Below are 9,040 nucleotides of genomic sequence, written 5' to 3' on the forward strand. Positions count from 1 at the left end.
GCAATCACATCCCACCTATGGCCAGGTGACATTTGGTACCACAGGAGAAGTGCCACCTTCAGCTTATAGAGTTTCTCCAGCATCAAACAGATTGCAGAAGAATATGTATGGAGATGGATATCAAGAATTTACTGATTACAGTGCTATCAATGCTGTGCCAAATCCAGGGTATAAAAGTTTTTCAGGATTGTCTTCTGGAGTGCAAGTACAAGGAAATCAGGATCCAGGCATTGATGTTTTGATGCACAGGATGGCTGATATGATGCAAAATCAGTTCGGCTTGAAGCCAAAAAATCAATCCTATTCATACAAGTCTCCTTATCCAGAATGGTACAACAGAGTGGCATTGCCTCCAAGGGTCAAGCCTCCAACAGATTTGACCAAGTTTTCTGGTCAAGATGATACTAGTACCATAGAGCACGTCAGTCGGTACTTAATGCAGCTTGGAGAAGCTGCTTCAGATGAAGCTTGGAGGATTTGATATTTTCCTTTGTCTCTTACAGGACCAGCTTTCACATGGTTCACGTCTCTACCAGCTCATTCCATTGGTACGTGGGCAGAACTAGAGCAGAAGTTTCATTCATATTTCTATACGGGTACCAATGAGAAGAAGTTGGTTGATCTCATGAGTCTGAGGATGAGAACAAATGAAACGCCATTGGAGTATCTTCGCAGATTTAGGGAGACCAAGAATATGTGTTATTCTCTGAATTTACCAGATGATCAACTACCTAGAATAGCTATAGCAGGAATGTTGCTGAATATCAGGGAGAAGTTGTTCGGTTTAGAGTTTGATGATCTTGGCCAACTTGCACAGCGTTTAGCAGTTATGAGTAATCAAGCCCAAGGATTCAGGAGAGATAATCGCTTTCAGAAGAACAATGCCACTAATGAGGCGTATCAAGGCTTTCTGGATGAAGCGACTGAGTATATTGATGAAGATGAGATAGCTGCAGCTGAGTTGAATTGGGCAAAGGAACCCACTCAAGTTAATCAACGCTGGTTGAAACAACAGAAGGGAACCTATGATTTTGATGTTACTAAAGCAGACAGGCTTTTTGCATTATTGATAAAGGAAGGACGCATCAAGCTGCTAGAAGGACATCCTATGCTACGTCCTGAAGGAGTGAAAGACAAAAAGTATTGTGGCTTCCATAACACTAATTCTCACTCTATCAATGATTGCCGAGTGTTCAGAATACGAATCCAGAAAGCTATCCAAGAGGGACATTTGAGGTTTGATGGCAAGATGAAAATTGATGATCAGCCTTTTCCACAAAATATGATTTCTTTCTCTGTGAATATGGTCTCTGCTAATGATCTCAAAGGTAAAGGCAAGGTGAAGGTGTTGACTTCTGATAGAGCAAAGGAGAGTGGTGCTGTTGACCCGGATCGGCAAGTCACCAGTAGAGAGTTGCAGCAACGAGTTCGGTTTCAGAATAGCCGAACCGAGAAAGGTCAAACTTCCAAACCCAGAGTTACATCCCGTATTTTGCTAAACAAGTGGCAGAGGGAACAAGAGAAGGAATACTGTAAGAAGCAATGGTTTATGAAAGAATGCCGGAGGTATGAGGAAGAAGTATACCGAAGGGAGCAAGAAGAATACATGACAGAACAGGAGCAGTCTCATTGGGGTTGTTCGTTCTTTAGGCATTGTTGGAATGAAGGTTTGAGGTTGCCTGCAAGAAATAATTGTCCGGAGTGTAGTGCTCAGTACTCCGAATATAGGCAATCTCGAGTCAACCGCCGTCCCGTCTATGAAAGACTTGGAACGAAGGTTCCTGAAGATGATCGGCGCTTAAAAATAGATGGTTTTGAGAATCAGCAAAGGAAAAGATTTGCAGGTCAAGGTTGGATTCATGATAGAATGCATGATGAAGAAGCTGACTTCTATAAATACGTATGGCAAAAAGGACAGTGGTGTCCTCCAGGCTTGAGGAAAAGTCAGAAAAGAAGAGTTCAACGGTTGAGGAATAGGGAGTTGGAACAGGAAGTTACCGAAACAAAGCAAATATGGCGTCCTAAAAAGAAGCCTGATGGATGTGGTCCTTCGGCTAGTGCTTGCATGGCTTTCTTCCTCCCATCAGAGTTTGTAGCTCCCGAAAGCCAAGATGTCCAAGAAGAGGTGTACTCTGATTTTGATGAAAGTGAATGTCAGGATTTGATGGCTCAGCTTGTATTAACTCAGCAGGCTGTTTTTGACAAACCAATCAAGAATCGTCACTTAAGACCACTTTATTTAAAAGGATATGTCAATGGCAAGCCTTTGACCAAGATGTTTGTTGATGGAGGGGCTGCTATCAATATCATGCCTTATGCTACCTTCAGGAAGCTTGGGATGACTAATGAAGAATTGTTGAAAACTGACATGGTGCTTAGGGACTTTGCTGGCAATCCTTCTGATACCCGAGGTGCTGTCCATGTCGAGCTGACTATTGGGTCTAAAACTCTGATTACTACCTTTTTTGTCATTGATGGCAAGGGGGCATATAGTCTACTCTTGGGTAGAGATTGGATCCATGCTAATTGCTGCATTCCTTCGACAATGCATCAAATTCTCATTCAATGGATTGGAGATGATGTTGAAGTTGTGCATGCTGACGATTCGGTAAGTGTTGCTGCCACAGAATCTACCTACTGGGAATATGAAGGCGTCGATTGTTTCTCTGGAAAACTGTGGAAAGAAGGTCCTGTAAATGTTTTCAGCGAGGATCAACAGCCGATCCAAGCAGTCGGCTCTCATAGCAATTTTTAATGGGAAATCCCGTCGATGGCAACAAAGGAAAGTTGGGACATGGTTTTATGTCGGCTGATAAGTTGGAAGAAATCAATGTTGGTGATGGTTCTAAGCCAAGGCCGATATATATTAGTGCAAAGTTAGACTCAGAATATAAATCAAAGTTGATAGATTTGTTGAAAGAGTTTAAAGATTGTTTTGCTTGGGATTACACGGAAATGCCTGGATTGGATCGTTCCATTGTTGAGCATCGATTACCCATTAAACCTGGATTTCGTCCTTATAAACAACCTCCAAGGAAGATATACAAAGAGGAAGTATTGGCCGATGTGAAGAAGGAGGTTGAAAGATTAATAGAAGCAAACTTCATTCGGCCATGCAAGTATGCAGAGTGGATTTCAAATATAGTACCGGTATACAAGAAAAATGGAAAAATGAGAGTTTGCATAGATTTCAGAAATCTTAATAAGGCTACTCCCATGGATGGTTACCCAATGCCAGTTGCCGATTTGTTGGTAGATGCAGCAGCAGGTTATGAAGTCATTAGTTTTATGGATGGTAATGCTGGCTATAATCAAATTTTTATGGCAGTGGAAGATATTTCAAAAACAGCCTTCAGATGTCCTGGTCATATTGGTTTGTTTGAGTGGATAGTCATGACATTTGGGTTAAAGAATGCTGGTGCAACTTATCAAAGAGCTATGAATTATATTTTTCACGAGCTGATCGGCAGGATTGTAGAGATCTACATCGATGATGTAGTGGTCAAGTCTAGAAATCGTAAAGGACATTTAGCCGATTTAAGAAAGACTTTGGAGTGCACAAGAAAGCATGGCTTAAAGATGAATCCAAACAAATGTGCCTTTGGAGTGTCGGCTGGTGAGTTTTTGGGATTTTTAGTTCATAAAGGAGGAATTGAAGTTGGGAAAAAGAGCATGGAAGCAATAGACAAAGTTGTGCCGCCAACCAATCTCACAGAATTGCAATCATTGTTAGGCAAAATCAATTTTGTAAGAAGATTCATATCCAATCTATCAGAAAGAGTGTTGCCCTTTTCTCCTTTATTAAAGCTCAAGAAGGATCAAAAATTTATATGGGGTGACATACAACAAAAGGCTTTTGATGAGATCAAACAATATATGAAGGCACCACCTGTGCTGGTACCTCCACAACTTGACAAGCCTTTTAAGTTGTATGTGGCGGCTGATAGCCTAACGATAGGATCGGCCCTTATGCAAGAATTTGAAGGAAAAGAAAGAGTCGTAGCTTATCTTAGCCGAAAACTACTAGACCCGGAAACAAGGTATTCGGCTATAGAAAAGCTTTGCTTGTGTGTGTATTACTCATGTACTAAATTTCGGCACTATTTGTTGAATGCCGAATGCGTGGTGGTTTCTAGTTTTGATGTAATCAAACATATGCTATCAATGCCGATTTTGAATGGAAGAATTGGCAAATGGATTTTAGCATTGTCAGAATTTAATTTAAGGTATGAATCGGCAAAGGCGGTAAAGGGTCAAATTATTGCCGATTTTATTACCCAACATCGGGATCTTTCTGTTGAGGCGATAAGCATTGTGCCTTGGGCCTTGTTCTTCGATGGATCATCTTGTAACAAAGGTGGTGGTGCTGGTATTCTTTTGATTTCCCCACAAGGAAAAGCTTTTGAGTATGCAGTTCCTATTGGATTTCATGTTACTAACAATCAGGCAGAGTATGAAGCATTGCTTAGAGGGCTTCAGCTTCTTATAGAAGTAAGGGCCGTTGCTGTTGAAATCTTTGGGGATTCTGAGTTGGTGATTAATCAACTGAATGGTCAGTATGAATGCAAGAACAATGTGTTAAGAGAATATTATGAGGAGTGTAGGGAACTTTTGAAGAATTTTCTGATAGTAACCTTGCATCATATCCCTAGAGAGTACAATGAAGAAGCAAATAAGTTAGCTCAAGCTGCTTCTGGATATCGAGAGAATCGGGAAGTTTTTGCTATGGAGGGAGATGTTTTAAATACTGATCCAGTAGATGGTGATTGGAGATACGAAGTTACCAATTATCTGAAAAATCCATCTCAAAAGGTTTCCCGAAAACTCAGGTACAAAGCTCTCAAGTTTGTGTTTCTGGATGATCAGTTATATTATAAGTCCATCGATGGAGTATTGCTCAAATGCTTAAGTCAAGAAGAGGCCAAGAAAGTGATGTATGAGGTTCACGAAGGATTGTGTGGTGCACATCAGTCAGCTTATCGGATGAAGTGGATAATTAGGAGAGCTGGTTATTTTTGGCCAACTATGTTGGAAGATTGTTTTGAATATTACAAAGGGTGTCACAATTGTCAGAAATTCGGCAATATTCAAAAAGTTCCAGTGTCTGTTATGAATCCTATAATCAAGCCTTGGCCATTTAGAGGATGGGGTATAGATTTAATTGGTCAGATCAATCCTCCTTCTAATAAGGGACACAAGTTTGTACTCTTGGCCACGGATTATTTCACCAAGTGGGTTGAAGCTATTCCTTTGAAGAAGGTAACGTCAGAGAATATGATCAGTTTTGTTAAGGAACATATAATTCACAGATTCGGGATTCCTCAAACTATAACAACTGATCAAGGAACTCAGTTTACTTCTTCAGAATTCTGTGATTTTGCCAAAGATATGGGGATTAAGTTGTATAATTCTTCTCCTTATTATGCCCAAGCTAATGGTCAGGCAGAAGCATCAAATAAGATTATGATTAAAATTATCCAGAAGAAGATTGATGAAAAAACCAAGGAAATGGCACTTGGTTCTTAATGAAGCACTGTGGGCTTACCGAATGGCTTGTCATGGGTCCACTCAAACGTCTCCCTATGAATTGGTTTATGGGCATCATGCTGTACTACCATGGGAATTACGGTTAGATTCAAGGCGAGTTGTGTTACAGAAAGAGTTGGCAAAAGAAGATTATAAGAATCTGATGATGGATGAATTGGAAGATTTACATTTAATTCGTCTCAAGGCATTGGAAAATATTGAGAAAAATAAAATGCGCGTTGCCAAGTATTATAACAAAAAGGTTAGGCTGAAGCAATTCACAGAAGGGGATTTGGTTTGGAAAACTATATTGCCAGTTGGAACAAAGGATAGAGCGTTCGGCAAATGGTCTCCAAATTGGGAAGGTCCTTTCCGAATAGTAGAATGTGTACCTGGCAATGCATACATATTGAAGACTTTATTTGGGGAGGAGTTTACCAGAGCTATCAATGGAAGATTTCTTAAGAAATATTACCCCAGTGTTGAGGTTGGTTCATAAATGTAGATCAGAAAAAACCGACAAAGAGAATAGCCGATATTGTTCATATCGCCTTTAGCCTAAAAATCAGATGCAAGACTGAGAATAGCCGATATCGTTCATATCGCCTTTAGCACAAAATAGCCGATGCAGTTTGCATCGCCTCTAGCACAAGAATGTTTATCCAAAAATGGGTTGTTTTCGGCATTTTTCTGACAGTTGCAAGTGGAATTTTACCGAAAAGAGTCAAAGAAGTAAATATTATTCCAAAGGATGAGATTATTTGTAAAGTTCATCCTAATACAAACTACTCCTCAAATAACTTGTTGAGGACGGATTGGGGGTTTGTGATTTCGGCAAGGGCAGCAGCATGATCGTCGTAGGCCTCCAGACGCTCATCGATGTCGTCGACTTCGTCCGGGCGTCCTCCAACGAAGCCAACTGGCTGGGATGAGTAATCCTCGTTGGTTTGGGAGGTCATTGCCGCCAGCCCGAGAGAAGCACCGAGGTGCACACCTTGGATGACGGCCTGATCAATGCGGCCGTCCACAGCATCAAGGCGTGCCTCGGACGTCTCCCCTTGGGCATTCACCTTGTCGGCAATCTTGTTCGCCGCCGTCTTCAAGCGGTCATTCTCCGCGGAAAGAGCTGGGCAGAAAAGAAGAAATGGGTCGGCAAGCAAAGGGAGTCAGGATGATAAAACTAAATGAAGATAACAAACCGGTGATGGCGTCGCAGAATTGCTTCCGCAGGTCCTCCCATTCGGCTTGATCGATGCCGAACTTCTTGGAGACGTCGCCTAGCTCCTCCCGGGCTTCGTCCCTCTCCTGGCAAAACTTGAGCGCCTCCTCGTGAGAGTAGGGATGGTGTGCATCTACTGGTTCTGCCGAACCCCAGGGATTGGAATGGTAAGAGCTTGAGGAGCTGGGAGACCCGGAGGAGCCGGATGATGGAGTTCCCAGTTGAGCTGCCGTCACCGGAGGAAGGAGATGGTATTGGCTGGAGCTGATGACCCTTATCCTGATAAATGAGGAAGAGAAAGTCAAAATTAAGAGATGAACAAGGAAATTGCAAAGGGGGCAAAGAGCCGAATCATACCCACGACGCCGGCAGCGCGATGCTCTGCTTCCTTCAGCTTCTCCATCGGCAGGACGCTTACCACGATCGCCACTGTTCGTCATTTGCTTTGATGGAAGTTAGGGTTTTCTTCTGGAATAAATCGAACGAAGGAAATGGAGGAGACGGGTGTGAGAACGCTAAGGCAAAGATAGCGATGAAGGCTAATGGAAAGGTCTATTTATAAGCCGAAGCGAAAGATCGTGGCGAATTCCACGGGGTTATGGAGCGAGAATCCCGAACGGCGGAGTAGGGTTTTTCCCTTTCGGCTGGGCCGTTACTGGGCTGGGCCAGGCATGGGTTAAGTTGAACGTCGCTCGAATATCTCCTTGGTTTGTTGGAACCAACATTGTTCGGTTATACCCTCACAATATTTGAATTGGATTCGTTCGGCTATCGGAAGAATGGAGACGATCGGCTACATTCTAATCGAGTAATTTAAGGGAAAGGGGCCGATTGCTTTCAAATGAATAAAAAATAAGTAAGCATAAAGCTGATTAATCAAGGGAAAGAAGATATCACACTCAAGTTTGTTACAAAAACAATGTTTACTGGTTCAGAAGATGATTGATTGCCTCTATAGCCTCAGTCCTGATTCGGCTAACATTATCTAGTACTTTTTGATCTTCATCTTCAGAACTTTGGATGCTGGACAATTTAGTTTTGATCTGCTGATCTTCTTTGATGATCGAAGCTATTTTTAATGAAGCTGCTTCTATGTTCTTCGGCAAGTTAGTCATATGGGCCCTGTGAGACTGAATTTTGGCATTCAGTTCGGCTAGTTGAGCTTCTAGTCTGCTTTTTTCATCCTCCATGGCTTTCAGTTCAGGCTCCAAGGTTGCCAAGGAATTTCTCGTAGACTGGATATGAGAATGAAGATCTTTAATCTCTAGCTTTTTCAAAGATCTATCCTTCTGCAGAGCGGTCCTCGAGGATGTATTTTTGGTTGCCCTTCTCACCATAGCAAAATGGTCATCAAGATGGGCTGCAGATTCCAGGGGAGCCTTGAGAGCAGAGGGGATATCTTGATCAATGAGTTCAAGGAGGTCTTTTATCTGGTCTGCATCCTGAACCAGACTGATGGTATCCTTGTTTAGCAGAATGATCACCTCTTTTAGCCGAGCCTGATTTTCCAGCGATAAGGTTTGATGGGAAGTGATCTCTTCACCTTTCTCAATGATGTAGTCCTCAATTGAGAAGGAGTAGCTGGTGGTCGGTTTAGTGATGTTCTTCTAAGGAAAAGAGAAGAAAGAAGGTGTTAGCCGATTGGGTAATTTTGCTAAAATACAGTGTGAGACAAGGCATTACCTGTTGGGCTGATTGATCATCAAGATGGATTATACCCTGGCTTGCTGGAGAACTTGATTGAAGGTTCAGAAGAGGCAGGTCTGGGGCTTGATCAGGAGAAGTTTCCCTTGCCAGTTCATCTAAGATTTCATCTATTTTCAGTGAAATAAATGATAATGAGCATAAGAGAGTAGATGTTATTAAAAAGAAAGAAAAAGAGAATTGGTTGAACAATGCTACCTATAGTCTCATCGGGTTTATGAACCTTTGAACCTTCGGCTTCATGAGTCTCTGAAATTTCGCTATCATGAATTTCTTCATCTTCAGTAGAAACTTCAGGGGTTGGTTCTGCAGGCGCTGAGGTATTGCCCAGTGTGGGGATTTCGACTTGTGGCTGCAATGAAAGCAATAAATATAGAGGTGGTCAGGTTTACTGCTAAATGAGGTTGTTAACCTGATAAGAAAATAAAAGATTCATGCCTTAGGAGGTAATCTGGCTTTCTTGGTCCTTGGTTTCTTGGGTAAGAGAAAATTGTCAGATGTTTTCCTTTTGCTTTTTCCTCTTGAGGATGCAGCAGCTGAAGTAGCAGGAGTTTTCATGAGTGCCTTTAAAGGTGCTGAATCCAAAGTTAC

General features: G+C 42.0%; 1 long non-coding RNA gene across 1 annotated transcript; it reads right to left on the bottom strand.

Moving 5' to 3' along the window:
• Window positions 1–8,124: 8,124 nt before the first annotated feature.
• Window positions 8,125–8,794, bottom strand: LOC136462862 (uncharacterized). Its single transcript, XR_010760834.1, has 3 exons — window positions 8,648–8,794; window positions 8,429–8,559; window positions 8,125–8,352 (listed from the first exon to the last, which is right to left on the bottom strand). It is a non-coding gene; the product is annotated as an uncharacterized lncRNA (long non-coding RNA).
• Window positions 8,795–9,040: the final 246 nt, after the last annotated feature.

The sequence above is a fragment of the Miscanthus floridulus genome, chromosome 7 (assembly GCF_019320115.1).
Source record: "Miscanthus floridulus cultivar M001 chromosome 7, ASM1932011v1, whole genome shotgun sequence".
In the NCBI taxonomy this organism is placed as follows: Eukaryota; Viridiplantae; Streptophyta; class Magnoliopsida; order Poales; family Poaceae; genus Miscanthus; species Miscanthus floridulus.